General features: G+C 49.4%; 1 pseudogene; it reads left to right on the plus strand.

Moving 5' to 3' along the window:
• The first annotated feature begins 205 nt into the window (after positions 1–205).
• The window catches only part of LOC136466006 (tryptamine benzoyltransferase 2-like), a 29,646-nt pseudogene continuing 9,432 nt past the window's right edge, over positions 206–20,419 (plus strand).

Below are 20,419 nucleotides of genomic sequence, written 5' to 3' on the forward strand. Positions count from 1 at the left end.
CCGTCGCTGCTCGTGCGTAGACATCACCAACGAACCCGATGGCGTCCGCTGAACCTTCCCCCTCTACGGTTTCAGGTTCGGCACCTTCTCCCTTCCCTCTCTATCTCTCGTTCTACATGCTCTAGTAGGCGTTCTAGGTTCAGTGATGCTATTCAAAAGCCGGTAGCCCCTCGGATCTATCCCTAGTACGATCCACAGATTCTAACACGCCGCGCCCGCGCCCGCGCGCCACGTCCATATCGAGGCCCTGCAGACGGCGCTGCCGACGCGCGCGGTGGAGCCCGGTCGGGCGCGCCCCGTGTCCATGGCCGCGGCGCTGCAGCGCCAGTCCCGTGTGGTGCTCTACTACCGCGCGCCGACGGCGTGGAGCCAGGAGGAGGCGCTCCTGGTGAAGGAGTCGCTAAGCGAGGCCGTGGCCGACTACCCGGAGAGATGGCGGGCTGGCTCCGGTGCCGCGGCGCTGACGACGGGTCTGGGTCCAGCTGGGAGGTGAAGCTCAACGACACGGGCGTCAGGCTCGTGCTGGCCACCGTGGAGGCCGCGGTGGACGACTTCGTCGGCGCCGGCGTGGACGAGGAGGACCGCGAGCGCTGGGAGGCCGCGCTCGCGCCGTGGACCCACGTGGACACCGACGATCCCGATATGTGCGCCCTCTGCTTCGTACAGGTATGACGACGGGCGTTGCGTGATCCGATCCGATACGTGGCGTGCGGCCACAAAATTCCACGCGATCGCGTCATGTTTTCCTACTTTTTTATGACCCGATCGCATGTCTTGTCGCAGTTGACAGGCTTGGTTGCTGCTTTGCATGATTGACCGCTAGGAGTACTTATATTTTACTGCTGGGTATCCATTTCTAGACATGGTCTCTTCTCTCGTAATCTGTCTTTTCAGCTCATATTTTTAGTCAGAACAGTATTTTTTTCGTAACAAATCAGCCGAAACAGTGTTTTGGCTTGTTTTTCAGCGAAGCGAACGGGGCAACATCTAGCACTTGAAGTAAATAAATCAGAGTGAAGTTATAAAGACTGGTGGAGAATTAGACTGCCTTACTCCACTTGGAGTAATAATAATAGTCGTAGTAAGAGTGAAGTTGGGGTCAATTACGAATTCGCCACGTCGTTTGATTCGCTTCAAATAGAGTGTACATTTTAACTAAAAAATAGAGTGCACATTTTTGGGCAAAACTTCAAGTCAGGAGAAGGAAGTTCGTTGAGCAGACACTGAAAACGAAAATTTTACCAGAAGTAGCAACAGTTTGTTGGGTACGTCAGTACGTTTGATGCACCTACAAACCGACCCCAAGTTTGGATGCACCTACAAACAGAACGGAAACTGACAGCATGTGCGCAGATCCTCATGCCTCCCAACATTAACGTACTAGAAGCACTGTATATATATCAATATACTACTGTATACATATATTGATATTGATATATACTCCGTATATACACTATGTAGGAGTCCCAGAAGTCAGCCATGTTGCTCCCTCCATCCTGTCCTTCCTCTCAATATTTTGTTGTGCTACTAGGACTCTCCTCGAAAATGCAACTGTATGAATTTAAATAAATATATTCGCAAAAAATAATATTTATTTAGATTTATGTTTAGAATTGTATTCTTTTAAACGGATGGAGTACATTTAGAAAAGTCGTTGTACCGGAGAAATAAGTTAGTGAAAATGTTCCGTCGAGAGGCGAAAAGCTCCTACTAATAAATACTTCCTCCATTCAAAATTATAAGTTATTTTAATTGAAAGCATCTAGGCCCCTAGTTGGATTTCGATGATTAATATCAATACAATATTACTATGACTAACGTGTGTTTTGTAGAGGCAATTAAGTTAGGTCATGGTAATGGAGATCGATTGGGCAATCGAGATGGTCATGCCCCTACGATGGAAATTATTTCGGTTTTCAAAGGATGGACGACAAGGTTAAGGATGACTAGTTCTAATTGTCAATTGGAGTTGGAGTGACACTTAGAGTAGTTTAGGACTTTGTTTTTCCTTTGGCCGTACTATTAAGGGGGGTATGGATGGGTAGCTTGACCTAGTTAAGTCTAGTGAGTTAGGTGTGGTGCACACTTGTTAAAACTAGCTCTAGGTAGCTCCTATGAATGCCTAAGATCCTTTGGAGCAAACTTCATTCACATATGATCGAGAGTTGGAAGTGAATGGAGGGTCAAATGCTGACCGGACGCTGGCTCCGGTGTGACCGGACGCTGGCCGCAGGGTCCGGTCAGTTCATTTGATCAGCAGACAGCGTTCGGTGTGACCGGACGCTGGAGAGGTCAAGTGACCGGACGCTGAGAGGCAACGTCCGGTCAACTCCAGTAAGGTTCCAGAGAAGGGAATCTGTGACCGGACGCGTCCGGTCAGTACTGATCGGACCCTGAGGATTCAGCGTCCGGTCGAGTCCAGTAAGCATCCAGTGAGGGTTTCATGCGACCGGACGCGTCCGGTAAGTGGTGACCGGACCCTGCCAGCGTCCGGTCAACACATTTCCACTGGATCACGGGTTGAACTGACCGGAGCATCCGGTCAACATGACCGGAGCGTCCGGTCACTCCGTAGAAGCTCATAACGGTTCGTTTTTCAGGCTGCCTTATAAATAGAAGCTCCACTCGTGTGTGGAGTCACTTTTGCTCATTCCAACAGCTGAGAAACACGTTTGTGAGTGCCAAGAAGAGCAAGGTCCTAGTGAGGTGATTAAGATTTGAGAATCCAAGAGAGTAGCCTCATTAGTGAATCAAGAGTAGTCAAGTGTGCATCCATCTTCTCATTAGGCTTCGCGTGGTCAAGTGAGAGTTCGTGCTTGTTACTCTTGGTGATCGCCATCACCTAGACGGCTTGGTGGTGGTTGAGAGCTTGGTGATCACCCGGCGGAGCTTGTGGGTGACCCAACTCAAGTTGTGAGCGGCTTTGGGTGATTCGCCGCGACGGAGTGTCGAAGAATCAACCCGTAGAGAGCACTTGATCCTTGCGCGGATCAAGGGGGAGCTACACCCTTGCGCGGGTGCTCCAACGAGGACTAGTGGGGAGTCGCGACTCTCCGATACCTCGGCAAAACATCGCCGCGTTCCTCTCTCTCTTTACTTTGAGCATTTACTTTGAGTATTTACTTTGAGCAATTCAATACTTGTCTTTACATTCTTAGAATTGCTTTGTGTGGGGGCACACTTCTCAGGACAGAAATCTTTTTCTTTTTTCTTAAGAGCACCATACATTCTTCGGACAACCTACTTCTCCGGTGATGACGGTGGTCAGAAGCGTCAAGGACTCAAGCCTCACTTGTCGGAGAAGGTTAAAATGGCGTGTCACAGCATAATACATGATGCTCGGGGACTAGCTGTGGGGGTATTAACCCCTATACCCTTACGGCTAGGCTTGGGCTGGCCCGGATCGATGGGTTCAGTCCACCCGAAAGACGACATGCGGCCCAGTTAACCTGATCGGAGTCCCGCACAAGGAATCAGGACGGATTTGGCGACCAAGCAGGATCCTAGTCGGTTAGAATAGGAATCCTTATCCGGCCACATATGGCAATTGTAACTGACTAGGATTAGTTTCCAGATCTGTAACCTTGCCCTCCGGACTATATAAGGCGGGCAGGGGACCCCTCTAAAAAACATCTCTCATTGACATACAGCAATACAAATCAGACGCAGGACGTAGGTATTACGCCTTCTTGGCGGCCGAACCTGGATAAAAACCTCGTGTCTGTCTTGCATCACTATCTTGTTTGAGGCTTGCGCATCTGTCCGCCGATAATCTACTACCTTGGGCATACCCCTAGGTAGACTGCCGACCATATTTCATCGACAGTGGCACGCCAGGTAGGGGGTGTGCGTACTGCTCTCCAAGCAAACAAGATGGTCATCATCTCCGGCTCCATGGCTACGCCCAACGGCCTCACGTTCACCGTCGGCCAGATCACCTAGACCACCGGCTCCGACGACTCCATCGCCATGACCACGGAGGAGACGTGGATTTAATCTGCGCCGACTACTACTTCACCTACATCGGCTATGGCTCCGACCATGGTGAACACAGCTCCAACCATGGTGAACACAGTTCCAACCACGGTGAACACAGCTCCGACCACGGTGAACACGGCTCCGACCACGACGGGTACGGCTTCGACCACGATGGATCTGGCTCCGACCACGGTACATCTGGCTCCGACCACGCCTACCGCCACGCCGACAACCCGTCATCCGCTTCCCCGCTACAGGGGGAAGCAGATCGACAACACCGACCTGCTCGACTCCGTCGATCGGGTTGGCATCAAACTCGCTGAAACCCTAGCTCTGGTAAGTACGATTCAAAGCCAACCTAATGAGCAGGTAACCTCGCCCCACAACAGATCTACCCGACCAGCTTGGACCAGTCGTCTTGCACGACTTGGAATAGATCTCGTGGTCGTATCTACTCCTGAGGGGCGCTTCGCTCGTCGCCAGCCAGCCTTCGCGACGGGTCTCCAATTCTACGAGTACGAAGCCCCAACGGAGAACCACCAGGTCCAGCCCTACGGCCTGCAAAACACTGCCTCCAGCTACGCGTACAACCTACAACGCCGCTCGGATCTGTGTCCTATACACCGATCTTGGCCGAAGCCATGCAACCTCATCAACATGGTCCAGATTGAAGATTATCAAGAAGGATCCATCCACACAGTCCGAGAGGGCGACTCTAGCTCCCCATCCGGCGTCGCATCCAACGCATCTGTCCACACCGAGCTTCAGCGTCACGAAGATGATGAAGCAGACCAGGAGGCACGACGCATAAGGGTCCAGCCACATGACCTCAACAATGCTTTCGACAGGGTGGGGGACAAACAAGTCTTCAAGACCCCAAGCGCCAACGTAGCCGTCGCCATGGCGACAATGCAGCGACTGCCCAACACTCCCGAGACCCAAGCAGTCCGTGATGACATACAGGCTTATCTGACGGCCGCTATGGCTCAGACCGTAGAGATGAATCAAGCCCGGGCTCCATCCGTTTCCGTCGAATCAAGCCACAGCCGCCAATATTCAAGTCGCTCACAGCCACTCAACCAACGTGGCTCGCGCAACAATGACCCATCGGACAACCATTAAGGCGGAAACGGTGGTCATGATGGTGGTCGGGACGACAACCGCCACCGGGGGGATAACCGTCATGACGTTCGAGGGGACAACCGCCGAGATAACCGCGACAATCGCCGTGATAACCACAGTCGCAGAGCTAATCCAGATGGCAATCGAGATCGCCGCGATGGCAATAACGATCTCCGCCACTACCTCGGTGGACGTGATCTGCGCGCTCCATCAACCAGAGAGCCGACGATCGAGCATCCTACAAAAGCCACCACCGTATAGAGTATGACACCACCCACGGCCCACCGGGTCTGAAGCAGTTCACTCCACACCTTCGTCAAGTCATATGGCCCAAGAATTTCAAGCTCGAGAAACTTTAGAAGTACGACGGCAAGGAAAACCCCAAATTATGGGTCATGCTCTATGAAACTGCATGCCGATCAGCCATGGCTGACGAGCACGTCATGTCTAACTACTTCCCAGTCGCTGTTGGTCATGCAGGTCACCAATGGCTGGTTAGCTTGCCGGCGAACTATTTTGATTCTTGGCAGGAGCTCAAGCAGGCCTTCATCGACAATTTCATCGCTACTTGTGAACAACCCGGCAACAAGTACGATCTGCAACGGATCCGAGATCGGAAGGACGAACCACTGCGCGAGTACGTTCGGCGTTTCTCGGAGATGCGCATCAAGGTCCCATCAATCTCCGACAATGAAGCAATCGAGGCTTTTGTCACTGGCCTCCGCTTCCATGACGCCCTAAGAGACAAGCTCCTCCAGAAGAGACCTAAATCAGTCACAGCGCTCTTGGCCACCGCTAAGAAATATGCAGACGCTGACGACACTAAAAAGATAATTGTTGAAGAAGCAGCAAGGGTTCCACGCTCAGACCACCCTCCACACCACGACGATTACCGTGGCAATCGTGGTCGGAACAACAATTTTGACCACCGCAACCAGCGCAACGACTCCCGCGACCACTGTGACCAACGTAATCAGCGGCGCAACCGCCATGATGATTACAGGAGCAAGCGTGCTCGGGAAGATAACGGCGAGGTCAATACCGTGAAAAAGGGCGGCGGACGTCGTAACTATGAGGATGACTACGCCAAAGCATTGAAGGGGCCCTACCAGCTCCATCCTAAGTCGAACCACACCATGGAGAATTGCCGCGTCCTCAAGACTATCTACACGCGTCAACAGGCTCCGGATACGTCCGACAAGCCTAACGACGCAGGGGAACAGCGCAACGAGGAAAAAGATGACGACGTTGCAGACCCTCGTCATAAATACGTCAAGCCAACTGATCACGTGCACACCATCATCGGCGGCAAGGTGTCCATTGAGACCAAGCGAGAACGCAAGCTGCTCGCCCGCGCTTGCTTGAACGTGGCAAACACAGACAACCTTCTCACCGATCCGTAGCTTCCTCCGTGGTCTCACTGTGAAATCTACTTTAGCAGGAAGGACCAATGGGCCGCCATACCTGAGCCAGGGCGTTTTCCCCTGGTCCTCGATCCTTGTATCAACAAGGTTCAGTTTGACAGGGTACTGATCGACGGCGGCAGCTCCATTGATATACTGTTCAAGAACAGTCTGCCTGCCCTGAAAATAGCCCAGGCGGACCTAAAGCCGTACGAGGCACAGTTCTGGGGCGTTCTCCCCGGACAGAGCTCTACACCTCTCGGGCAGATCACGCTACTTGTGCAATTCGGGACTTCGGACCACTTCTGCACCGACTATGTCAACTTCGTGGTCGCTGACTTCGACGGCACCTACCATGCTATTCTTGGTCGACCGTCGCTCACCAAGTTCATGGCCATACCTCATTACAGGTATTTGGTGCTCAAGATGCCTACCGAGAAAGGAGTTTTAACCCTCAGGGGCAATGTATACGCAGCTTATACCTACGAGGACGATAGCTTCAAAATAGCAGAGGCCCACGACCTCTCTATTCGCATGGGCAAGACCATGCTCGACGCTAAGAAGACCTCAGCCGACCACCTGGAGATCCCAAAGCTCGAGGCTCCGCGCAAGAACATTAGGTCCAAGGAGCACAAGATGATCCAGCTGGTCGATGGCGATCCCAGCAAAACGGCCCTCATCGAGGCCAACCTGGATCCCAAATAGGAAGACACGCTCGTCAGGTTCTTGAGGAGCAACGTGGATGTGTTTGCATGGAAACCTTCCGACATGCCCGGTGTACCTCGGAACTTGATTGAGCACTCCTTAAATGTCAACAGCAAGGCCAAACCAATCAAGCAGAAGCTATGACGTTTCGCTCGTGACAAAAAGGAGGCGATTAGGGTAGAAGTTACACGGCTTTTGGCAGCCGGATTTATCAAAGAAGTGTATCATCCGGAATGGTTAGCCAACCCAGTTCTTGTACGCAAAAAGAATAATGAATGGAGAATGTGCGTTTGTTACACTGATCTCAACAAACACTGCCCTAAGGACCCCTTCGGCTTACCTCGCATAGACAAGGTCGTAAATTCAACCGCCGGTTGCGAGCTGCTCTCCTTTCTCGATTGCTACTCTGGTTATCACCAGATCGCTCTCAAAAAGGATGACCAGATCAAGACATCTTTCATCACGCCTTTTGGCGCCTACTGCTACACGACTATGTCGTTCGGGCTCAAAAACGCCGGGGCTACCTACCAACACGCTATACAGGCCTGCCTCAACGACGAGATAAAAGACGGCCTCATCGAGGCTTATGTTGACGATGTAGTTGTCAAAACCAAGGATGTACGTACCCTTGTTGACAACTTGGAACGCACCTTTGCAGCCCTCAATACGTTCCAATGGAAATTAAACCCAAAGAAGTGCATCTTTGGCGTTCCTTCTGGCATACTGCTTGGCAACATCGTCAGTTACAACGACATACGCCCTAACCCAAAGAAAGTCAAAGCTGTCTTAGACATGAAGCCCCCAAAAAAGGTGAAAGATGTCCAGAAGCTTACCGGATGCATGGCCGCTCTAAGCCGTTTTATATCAAGATTAGGAGAAAAAGGGCTACCGTTCTTCAAACTGCTCAAAGCATCCGAGAAGTTTGAGTGGTCGGGGGAAGCAGACGCTGCCTTCACGTAGCTAAAAGAATACCTCACATCACCTCCGGTACTTACTGCTCCCAGAGAGGACGAAACTCTCCTACTTTACATTGCGGCAACTGATCGGGTGGTTTCCACTACAATGGTGGTCGAGCGCGACGAGCCGGGCCACGCCTACAAGGTACAGTGGCCAATTTATTTCATTAGTGAGGTACTCAATGAATCCAAGACTAGGTACCCACAGATTCAGAAACTGCTCTACGCCATACTGATAACATCTCGAAAGTTGAGACATTACTTCGACGGATATCGTGTGGTGGTCATGACCGAGTATCCTTTGGGGGACATCATTCGCAATAAGGATGCGAACGGGCGCATCATCAAATGGGCAATGGAGCTATGCCCCTTTTCCTTGGAATTTGCAAGCCGTACTACAATCAAGTCTCAGGCACTCGTCGATTTCATCATCGAGTGGACAGACTTAAGCACGCCTGCCTCTCCGGGATTCGACGAATATTAGACGATGTACTTCAACGGTTCTCTCAACATTGATGGTGCGGGAGCAGGAGTTCTTTTCGTGTCACCATCTAAGGAGCAGCTCCGGTACGTCCTCAGGATTTATTTCCCAGCATCTAATAACGCCGCCGAGTACGAAGCATGCCTGCATGGTTTACGTATTGCGGTTGAGCTTGGTGTTAAATGTCTCTATGTCTATGGAGACTCAGCTCTGGTCATCAACCAACTCAACAAGGACTAGGACACGACCAGCGAAAAGATGGACGCATACTGCAAATCGATAAGAAAGCTGGAAGGCAGGTTCTATGGCATCGAGTACATACACGTGGTCCGGGACAAGAACTAGGCAGCGGATGCATTGTCAAAGTTAGGATCATCCCGAGCCAAAATCCCACATGGCGTATTCGTCCAAGACCTGCTCACGCCTTCCATCGAAGACAAAGATTCTACGGTCGACAAAGCTCCAGACCAGCAATTAGTGGCTACGGTTCCGGCAACGAGCACAAACGAGCCGCTTCCGACCACTCATGAGCCAGACTGGAGGACACCTTTCATCAAGTACTTAATAGATGGTAGTGGTTATACTGATCGAACAGAAAATGAGCGACTGATGCGTCGCAGTAAGCACTATCTGCTCGTCGATGGCAAGTTATGGCGCAAAAACGCAAAGGAGGAAATCTTGATGAAGTGCATAACCCAGGAGGAAGGTGAGCATCTCTTGGACCAAATCCACTCTGGCTCCTGCGGCAACCACGCGGCCTCAAGAACACTGGTCGGTAAGGCTTTCCGAGCAGGGTTCTATTGGCCGTCAGCAATAGCCGACGCAGAGAAGCTAGTCCGCCGCTGTGAGGGTTGTCAGTTCTTCGCCAAGAGAATCCACGTACCAGCACATGAGATACAGACAATTCCAGCCTCTTGGCCCTTTGCATGCTGGGGACTGGACATGATCAGGCCTTTCAAACCGGCTCCTGGGAAATTTATATGCATCTTCGTGCTAATTGACAAATTTTCTAAGTGGATAGAATACATGCCTCTGGTACAGGCATCCTTAGAGAAGGCTGTCATGTTCCTCGACCAGGTCATCCACCGTTTCGGTGTACCCAACAGTATCATTACTGATCTGGGTACTCAATTCACCAGGAACGTTTTTTGGGACTTCTGCGATGAAAGGAGCATAGTAGTAAAATACGTCTCGGTGGCGCACCCTAGAGCTAATGGACAAGTCAAGCGGGCAAATGGCATGATCTTGGACGCACTAAAGAAGAGGATGTACAGAGAAAACGACAAAGCTCCTGGAAGATGGCTCAAGGAGTTACCAGCCGTGGTCTGGGGCCTCCGAACTCAGCCCAGTCGTAACACCGGCGTCTCACCATACTTTATGGTTTACGGCGCTGAGGCAGTCCTCCCACCAGATATAGCTTTCAGATCAGCACGGGTAGAGAACTTCGACGAGGGCAAGGTCAATGAAGTACGGGAGCTAGAAGTCAACAGCGCAGAGGAGAAAAGGCTCGATTCTTGTGTACACATGGCCAAATACCTTGCTGTTTTGCGTAGGTACTACAACAAGAACGTTAAAGAGCGTTTCTTCGTGGTCGGGGACTTAGTCCTGAAGTGGAAGATGAACCAGGCTAGTGTCCACAAACTCGCAACCCCATGGGAGGGACCCTTCATGATCAAGGAAGTCACACGTCCAACGTCTTACAGGTTAGCTCACCTGGACGGCACGGACGTACCAAACTCGTGGCACATCGACAAGCTTAGATGTTTCTATGCTTAACTACTGAGATATGTATTCTACTTGTATTTTCGATTTACTTTAATAAAGCAATTATGATTTCTCCGACCACTCTAATGTGTCACTCCGAATTTTATGGTTATTCTAACTTAGCCAGTACAAGCCGACCACCACTCCTTCTACGGTTTTCGGAGCAGGCCCTGTCTCCGGTTCCTCCCAACACATGCACGGGATCCGCTCTCTACGTTGCGGGTGATCGGCAGGTCCCCCCTGGTTTGACTTGTCCGCGTCCATGTGTGCACAGGTCACAGTACCTCACACTCCGACCACATGCCAAACTAGGGCCGCACAAACTCTTCGGGATGATGTGTCGAGAAAAATGGTACAACTAAACAGAACGTTAACACGTTCTCACTTAGTTACACCAACAAAAAATTTCAAGCTTAAATACGTTTTATACAAAGCAAACAAGCTTATAATGATATACAGTTATGTTGTTACAAGCTTGCCTGAAGAGGCTCTAGTTTACAATAACACAACTATGTCCTCCTTCTACAGCTCTAAGCCTATTACATTGGCTGGTCGGGGCGCATGGCATTTACTGCTCGCCGCCTCTGATACCCTACTCAAGTCTCGGGGACTCTTGCGCTAGTTGAGCTGAAGGGGATGGCCCCACCGGTGCCTAGCTGGTCGAGACCGCAGGCTTCGTTGGTTGGCTTGCAGCTGATGGCATTTCCAGCTGGCTCGTCGATGGCATACCCTATACAGGTGCCGTCCCACCTCCACACAGGTTAATATCGCCAATTATCTTTGACGACAAGTCTAGCTAGGCCGTTCGAAGCTCTTCTGCCTTGTCTGGGTCTACCTCCTTCGGGTACCCAGCCTCTAGGCGCTTGAGATCGATCAGGGGGTAGTGGGCATGCACCATGCTTAGCACATGGGCACCCGTGTACTCACCCGCCTCCTTCACAAACTCTTGGAACTATCCCCACGCTTGTCTGCATCTCTCGACCAGTCCGAGCTGGGGCATCCTTGGCTCTTCCTCTGTGAGCGCCAGGTCGATAAGGTCGAGGATGGGCACAATGCCAGTTGCCATTTCTTGGCACCGCTTGTTCCACGTGTCCCGCTCCTTGGTGGCCTTGAGGCATCGTGCTTTCCAGTCATCACGCTCCTTGATCACGGCCTCTAGGTGCCTCTTGGCATTGACTTTCAAAACTGAACGCAGTACAAGACATCAAATATGATGACACAACAAGGCAAGGTGGGCGACAGAATGAGAAAGGTGATCTGGAATACTTACTTTTCAGGTCATCCTTCATTTTGGGGGTGTGGTCTTGGAGTTCAGACTGGCTGCGTGCCAGTTTCTTGTTGTCCTCCTTCAGGCGACCACATTCTGTGGTCACACGGCTATTTTCCCCTTGGAGGCGGGTCACTTCAGCTTCTAAACCTACATTACAGCTGTTACTGCCAAGAACACAATAACACAAGTCCTGCACTTGCTATGATAAGGTGAAAACTTACTTGTTTTCTCCCGCTCTTTATTATTGAGCTGGCCGACCAGGTTTTGGTTCTGTGCTTCTCGCTCTGTCCTCTCCTGGTCGACGGCTTCAAGTTGGCGCCGCAAGCGTTCCACTTCGGCCACCAGTTCTTTATTGGTCGCCGTGATCCCTTCAATCTGGTCGAAGCATCTTTTTCGGTATTTTGCGATTTTCATCAAGTCCTGCATACAGACAAGCTAAGTCAGACAGTTCGACTACATAACAGGGTTAGGGATTCAAGGCAAACATACCTAGACTTCTGTCACCAGACGCTTGGCCACCCGTTCGACTCTTAGGGTCTCTTCGACCTCTGGGATTTCCTCGTGCATAACCCATTCGTCGTTCCGATAGCGCGACACATATACATGTTGTCGCCTATCTTGGGGACGGCCCAGGACCTCTTCTACTTCTTCCTCTTCAACCTCCTATTTGGGAGGCGGCGCTCGTCTAGAGTCTGCAGACTCCACGACCACCAGGGCTTTTCCACGAGCCATCGCATCGACAAGAACGCTCTGGGCCACTTCTGGCTGCTGCTCCTCGGTTAGATCCGGCTTCCTTGGCGCCATGGTATCCGCCTCAGCAGGTTTCGTGCTCGGAGCACTTGTACTCTGCTCGGCTGTCTTCTTGACCAGTCACTCGGGGACTGGCGTCTGGTCGTCCACCTGCTGAGGTCCAGACGGAGTTCCTACTACAGGCTCCTCCACGGCTGGCTGTTGGGCAGTTTGTCACGCCGTTGCTTGCGAAGTTGTGCCACACCCAGCTAGCTGGTCGGGGCTCTCGGTGGATGCCGATCTAATGCATCAGAGACAAGTTCAGAAGATAATAGTATCCAATGCAAATTGCAAGCTTACATAAAAAATATAGATACTTACAGCTTCGACTTGTGGAATGATGTGGCGAAGGAACGTCTCCTCGACCGCCCCTGCTCCGCGTGCTCGGCAGTTTCCACCGGGCCTCTTTCCACCTCCGGTACAGGCGTCAGGGTATGATGCTCGACGTTTCCCTCGTTGGTCCTCTGTGTTGCAGTGGTCGGTGATGTGACCACTGCTGGCCTAGAGGAGCCATCCTGCTCCGTCGACCCCATTTGCCTTCTCCTCTTTCGAGGGGCGAGCCGGAAGATGTCTGCATCCTCTGCTTCGTCGTCCGACAGGGGGAAGATGGCTTGGCATCGTTTGCTGGCAGCTGAACGCTTGCCAGCGGCTCTGGTCGATGCATCCTCCATAGTCTCGAGTACCGCCCAGTGGACGTTGTCGGTCCTGGCGCTGGTCTGGGCGGCTAGGCTGGTAGTTTGCGGCCATTCTACACCGGGGGGAGGTGACACGAACACTGCTGCCCGGTCACGACCATTGCACTGAGACACAAAACGGGGACAAACAGTTATTCTCTTGCTACAACATGACTCTACAGCTAAAAGGAGGCATCATTTACCTTTGGGGGAGGTCAAGCCAGCTTGAAGGCGTGCTCGATGGTGTTTAGCCCGACATAATTGGGATCGGCCAGGTTGAACAGCTCTCCAATCCTGGCCTTGATTTCCATCTTGTCGAGCGGCTCCTTCCTGGTCCTCGTTGGATCAGTGCCTCCTTGGTACTCGAAGCTAGGATGAATCCTCTTCTGGCAGGGCTAGATTCTTCGGCTGATGAAGTTGCCGACCACGCTTGGGCCATCAAGCTTTCCCCACGGGATCATCCCGAGCAGTTTGGCGATCTGCTCCAAGTTCTCGGGCTTCTCCGACCAGCTATTCTTCTTCTCTGGAATCAGCCCCACGTCGCTCAGGGTGATGGTGTTCAGCTCTTCACAGATGTAGAACCACTTCTTGTACCACTCATCCAGTGAGGTGTTCCAGGGGCAGTGCAAGTATTGAGCCTTCATGCCGTCGCGCAGATTCAGGTAGACGCCTCCGGCTATCTTCGAGCCACCGCTCCCTTTCTTCTGAAGACAGAATAGGTGGCGAAAGAGGTCGAAATGGGGCTGGAAGCCACCATAAGCCTCGCAGAGATGGATGAAGGTGGAGACAAGAAGAATCGAGTTGGGATGCAGATTGCAAATCCCAATCTCGTAATACAAGCAGAGACCCTGAAGGAAAGGGTGCACTGGAATCCCAAAACCCCGTTTGAAGAAGTCTTCAAAAACCACAATCTCACCTGGTTGTGGATCGGGGAAGCTTTCTCCTTCCGGCGCGCGCCATCCAACGACTGCCTTGTTGTGGAGCACTCCCATGGCGACGAGGTCTTCGATGGTCTGCTCGTTGCTCCGTGACTTCCACCACTCCTTCGCCATGACTCCGCCTTTCTTCTGGGCGTCTCTCTTCGCCATTAGTCTGTCCTTTCTAAGGGGGTGGATGCGGTGGCGAGGGGGTTGGCGATGATTATCGGAGGAATAGGGTTCGGCAAGAGGAAGATGAAGGTTGTGGTGGCGAATGACAATGGGGAACAGTGTTAGTAACTTGCCAGATCTACATTATAAATAACAAAGAGTTCCGTCGTTTCATTCGCCCAAGATTCTTGGGAGACGTGCGCACGCGCAGCTGACGGTTGTTCACATCACCTCGAGATCTACGCCAATAAATGCGCCCCTTCGTTTACAGTGTACGCGCCTCTTTGTTGATAAAGTGAGAGGGCCCACACTGACGCACCTCCATACAGGTGCCAAGCGATAGTTGGCCAGAAAGAGTAAGAGGGCAGAATGCCGTGCTATACCAGTTTGCTTTTTTGACCAGACGTGTCAGATTGGACTTGGCAGAGTAAGGCGACAAATAAATACACCAAATAATAGTACAAGCGGCGCACGTGATAGTGGATCGTCCAGACCACTACTGTGTTCGGGGACTGCCCAGACCACTACTGTGCTCGGGGAATGCACAGACCACTACTGTGCTCGGGGACTGACTAGACCACTCCTGTGCTCGGGGACTACTCCGACCACGGTGACTTTTCCGACCATTACTGTACTCAATAAATGCTATGACCACTGCTGTGCTCGGGGACTCTCCCGACCACTACTCGGAGTTTGCTCTCCTCGGCTACATGTGATTTGTACTCACATACAGTTGAGAGACATTTCTTTAGACCTTGCTACAAGGCTCATACTTTGCCTTTCAGCAAGCTCGGGGACTAAGTGGGCACACTTCACCTAGCGGTGAATGTGTTTGTTTAATCGACCCCTGTGCTTTGAATGATTGTAAGGATTATTAATGTGCTCGGGGACTGTCCCGACCACTGCTTGAATAATGGTTCTCCTTGGCTACATGTGGTTGGTACTCACATACAGTTATGAGACATTTCTTTAGACCTTGCTACAAGGCTCATACTTTGCCTTCCAGCAAGCTCGGGGACTACGTCGGTACGATGCACCTGCCGGTGCATCTTGTTTTGCCTGTACGGCAATTGGATTCTTAACTGCAGCAGAATTTCTTTTTTGACCCTGGCACCATGTGCCTACGTCACCTACTACCAGGCTTAGGGACTAAGTGGGCACACTTCACCTTGCGGTGAATGTGTTTGTTTTTGACCCTGGCACCACGTGCCTACGTCACCTACTACCAGGCTCGGAGACTAAGTGGGCACACTTCACCTTGCGGTGAATGTGTTTGTTTTTTGACCCCTACGCTTCTGATGTTCAAGGATGCTATGCTTCAAGACCATTTACATTTCTTTTCAGAAATACAAGTGGGCACACTTCTCAGGACAGAAATCTTTTTCTTTTTTCTTAAGAGCACCATACATTCTTCGGACAACCTACTTCTCCGGTGATGACGGTGGTCAGAAGCATCAAGGACTCAAGCCTCACTTGTCGGAGAAGGTTAAAATGGCGTGTCACAGCATAATACATGATGCTCGGGGACTAGCTGTGGGGGTATTAACCCCTATACCCTTACGGCTAGGCTTGGGCTGGCCCGGATTGATGGGTTCAGTCCACCCGAAAGACGACGTGCGGCCCAGTTAACCTGATCGGAGTCCCACACAAGGAATCAGGACAGATTTGGCGACCAAGCAGGATCCTAGTCGGTTAGAATAGGAATCCTTATCCGGCCACATATGGCAATTGTAACTGACTAGGATTAGTTTCCAGATCTGTAACCTTGCCCTCCGGACTATATAAGGCGGGCAGGGGACCCCTCTAAAAAACATCTCTCATTGACATACAGCAATACAAATCAGACGCAGGACGTAGGTATTACGCCTTCTTGGCGGCCGAACCTGGAAAAAAACCTCGTGTCTGTCTTGCGTCACTGTCTTGTTTGAGGCTTGCGCATCTGTCTGCCGATAATCTACTACCTTGGGCATACCCCTAGGTAGACTGTCGACCATATTTTGTCGACACTTTGCTAGAGTAAGTTTGGAACATAGGTTGTAAGTCCTTTGTGCGTTAGTTTGATAGAAACACTTTTCTAGGCACAAGGGGTTAATTGGGCTATCCATAGGATTTGATTATTGCAAGAAAATTTAGAATTAGCCCAATTCACCCCCCCTCTTGGGCATCTTGATCCTTTCAATGGGTATCAGAGCCTCGTGCTCATATTTTTAAGCTTAACCGCTTAGAGCAAGATGTCTCACGGCGATGGACCTCCTCCTATCTTTGAGGGAGATGACTTTCCATATTGGAAAATCCGCATGGAGGCGTACTTAGAAGCTCTAGATGTTGGTATTCTTAGAGCCGCCTCTCAAGGCTTCCCAAAACCTCGGGATGCTACTAACCTACAAGGCGATGAGGTTAACTATGAAAAATGGAATGCAAAGGCTCAAAACACCATCTTTAGAGGCCTTTGCAAAGATGTGTTTAACCGTGTAAGGAACCACAAAGACGCCCATGCACTATGATCGGACGTTTGTGCGCTCCATGAGGGAACCAAGAGTGAGCGTGAGGAACGCTATCATCTTGTGATTAAAAAGCTAAATTCATTTGAAATGCTTCCCAAAGAAAGTGCTAATGAGATGTATTCTTGTTTAAATGTTCTTGTAGAGGAAGTCAATGGGCTTGGACTTACTCAAATGTCACCATCCGACGTTGTGAGAAAGATCTTGAGTGTCCTCCCTATTAACAAATATGGGCACATTGTGACCGTGCTACATCAAGGTGATCTTTCCGCCGCTACACCGACACAAATCTTGGGAAAGATCAATGCTCATGAGATGTACATGCACATCACGCCACAAGATGGCTCATCCTCTACAAAGAAGAAAGAGAAGGACTTGGCATTCCAAGCTAGCCAAGATAAGGGCAAGGCAAGACTTGAGTATGAGAGCTCAAGTGATGAAGATGATGAAGAAAGTCTTGCTCTTATGGTGAAGAAGACCGCCAAGATGCTAAAGAAGCTAAACAAGAGTGGCATCAAGTTTGACAGCAAGAAGAAGAAGTTCTTCACTAGCTCAAGAAGAAAGTTAATCTCCGAGATGGATTGCTACAATTGTGGCGAACTTGGCCATCTAGCTCATCAATGTACAAAGCCCAAGAAAGACAAGTTCAAGAACAAGAACAAGGGCAAGAAAGATGACTCAAGCAATGAAGATGAAGATGAGAAGAAAAAGAATAAGCCATACAAGAAGAGAGATGGCAAAAAGAGGGACTTCTACAAAAAGAAGAAAGGTGGAAAGGCCTACATTGTCGGTGATTGGCTCACGGACATTGATTCATCAAGTGGATCATCCGATGATGATAGTGACAATGAGAAGGTGGCCACCATTGCTATTGATCTTGCATCTTCACCGCCACCATCGCCATCATCCTCTATACACCTATGCCTTATGGCCAAGGGTGAACGCAAGGTAACTAAGAGTGATGATAGTAGTGATGATGAGCAAGTTAGTGATGATGATAGCGATAGCGATGATGATTCACCTACATATGATGATCTTGTCAAAATTCTAAGAAAATACACTAAGATCATTAGAAAGAGTAGAGCTACAAATGAAAAACTTGATGCTAAAAATGATTCACTCTTAGCTAAGTGTGATACATTGGAAAAGGCTAATGATGAGCTTAGAGAAACTAATGATGCTACATCATCCAAACTCAAGGAGCTCAAATCTTCTAAGAAAGAGCTTAAGGATAAACATGATAAACTTGAGTGGGTGCACAATGAGCTCATCACTAGTCACAACAAGCTAAAAGATGAGTACACTACTCTTAAGATCAATCATGATACACTTGTTATTGCTCAAGAATTCTTACCAAATGAGCCACATGATGCTACTAACCATGTTGTTAAGATTGATATAGCCACATCATGTGATGATTTGATTGATGAGAGCATTGAGCATGGATCTAGTAGCAAAGGCAAGCAAGTGGTTGAGTGCAATGACTATGATGAGTATGTCAAGCTCAAGAGTGACAATGAGAAGCTCATGAAAGATCTTGAAGAGATGAAAAGTCACAACACCATTGTGCTAGAAACTCTTGATCATGACAAAGAGTTGATCCTTGAGAATGAGAAGCTCAAAGAAGAAAACAAGAAACTCAAGGAAGAGAACAACAACGATGTTCTCAAGGAAGAGAACAAGAAGCTCAAGATGGAGAAAGAGCATCTCAAGGTGGGATTGAGCAAGTTTGCTAGAGGCAAGCATCTCCAAAGTGAGCTACTCATGAACACCGTCATGAAGATGGATAGAAGTGGCATTGGATATGTGGCAAGTGTAGAGAAGAAGAAGGCTCAAGCTCAACAACAACAATCAAAGCCAAAGCCAAAGCCAAAGAGATGTTTTGAGTGTGGACAAGAAGGCCACTTTGCTCATGAGTGTCAAACTCCACCGCCACAACCCTTGCCCAAGCATGCTAGACCCTTTACTTTCAATGCTCACTACATGCTTAGAAAAGATTCTAGTGGAAAGATGAAAGTCATGTTCTTAGGACCCCCTAACAAGAATAGGCCTAAGAAGATTTGGGTGGCTAAGTCACTTGTTGAGAAGGTGAAGGGCCCTCAACGAGTTTGGATCCCTAAAGCTTGAATCTCTTGTGTGTAGGTGAACTACAAGACCGCTGGAAGTCATTGGGTAATTGATAGTGGTTGCACTCAACATATGACCGGTGATCCTCGTATGTTCACCTCACTAGATGAAGAGGTAGATGGACAAGAGAAAATAACATTTGGAGATAATTCAAAGGGCAAGGTTAAAGGATTGGGCAAAGTGGCAATATCAAATGATCATTCCATCTCCAATGTGCTCTATGTTGCTTCTTTGAGCTTCAACTTGCTATCCGTTGGGCAATTGTGTGATCTTGGCTTTCAATACTTGTTCACCGAGAAGGAGGTTGTTGTATCCAAGGTAGATGACAATCAAGTGATATTCAATGGATTTAGATACAACAACTTATATCTAGTTGACTTCACCTCCGAAGATGCAAACTTGAAGACTTGTCTATTCACCAAAACAACACTTGGGTGGCTATGGCATAGAAGACTTGCTCATGTTGGGATGAGCTCACTCAAGAAGCTTATGAAGAATGATTTGGTGAGAGGGTTGAAGGATGTGAAGTTTGAGAAGGATAAGCTTTGTAGTGCATGTCAAGCCGGCAAGCAAGTTGCAAACACTCATCCAACCAAAGCTTTTATGTCAACCACAAGAGTGCTAGAACTCCTACACATGGATTTATTTGGACCAACAACATACAAGAGTTTGAGAGGAAATCTCTATTGTCTTGTGATTGTGGATGACTATTCAAGGTATACATGGGTGTTCTTCCTTCATGACAAATCCGAAGTTGCATCTTGCTTCAAGAAGTTTGCCAAGAGAGCTCAAAATGAATTTGAAGTGAAGCTCAAGAAGATTAGAAGTGACAATGGCAAAGAATTTGACAACACAAATATTGAAGCCTATTGTGATGAAGTTGGAATCAAACATGAAGTCTCCGCAACTTATACTCCTCAACAAAATGGTGTAGTTGAGAGGAAAAACCGGACTTTGATCACTCTTGCAAGGACAATGCTAGATGAGTACAACACCCCCGAAGCTCTATGGGCAGAAGCAATCAACACTGCATGTTATGCATCCAACCGCCTATTCCTTTAAAAGTTCCTTGGCAAGACACCTTATGAGTTGCTCAATGGGAAGAAGCCGGACGTCTCATTCTTTAGGGTGTTTGGTTGCAAATGCTACATCTACAAGAAGCGACAACACCTAGGGAAGTTCCAAAGACATTGTGATATAGGTTTTCTTGTTGGTTACTCATTGAAGTCCAAAGCATATAGAGTATTTAATTATGCCACCGGCTTGGTTGAAGAAACATATGATGTGGAATTTGATGAATCTAACGGCTCCCAAGGAGCACATGAGAATCTTGATGATGTAGGTAATGAACCATTGAGGGAGGCTATGAAGAATATTCCGGTGAGAGACATCAAGCCAAAAGATGATGAAGATGATGTACAAGTCATTAACCAACCTTCTTCATCAAGTGTGCCACAAGATGGTGAAAAAGATGGGAGAGTAGAAAATGAAGATACTCATATCTCCCATGAGCAAATGGTGGTACAAGCACAAGATGTTGATGCTCCACAACCTCCTCCTC

The sequence above is a fragment of the Miscanthus floridulus genome, chromosome 7 (assembly GCF_019320115.1).
Source record: "Miscanthus floridulus cultivar M001 chromosome 7, ASM1932011v1, whole genome shotgun sequence".
In the NCBI taxonomy this organism is placed as follows: Eukaryota; Viridiplantae; Streptophyta; class Magnoliopsida; order Poales; family Poaceae; genus Miscanthus; species Miscanthus floridulus.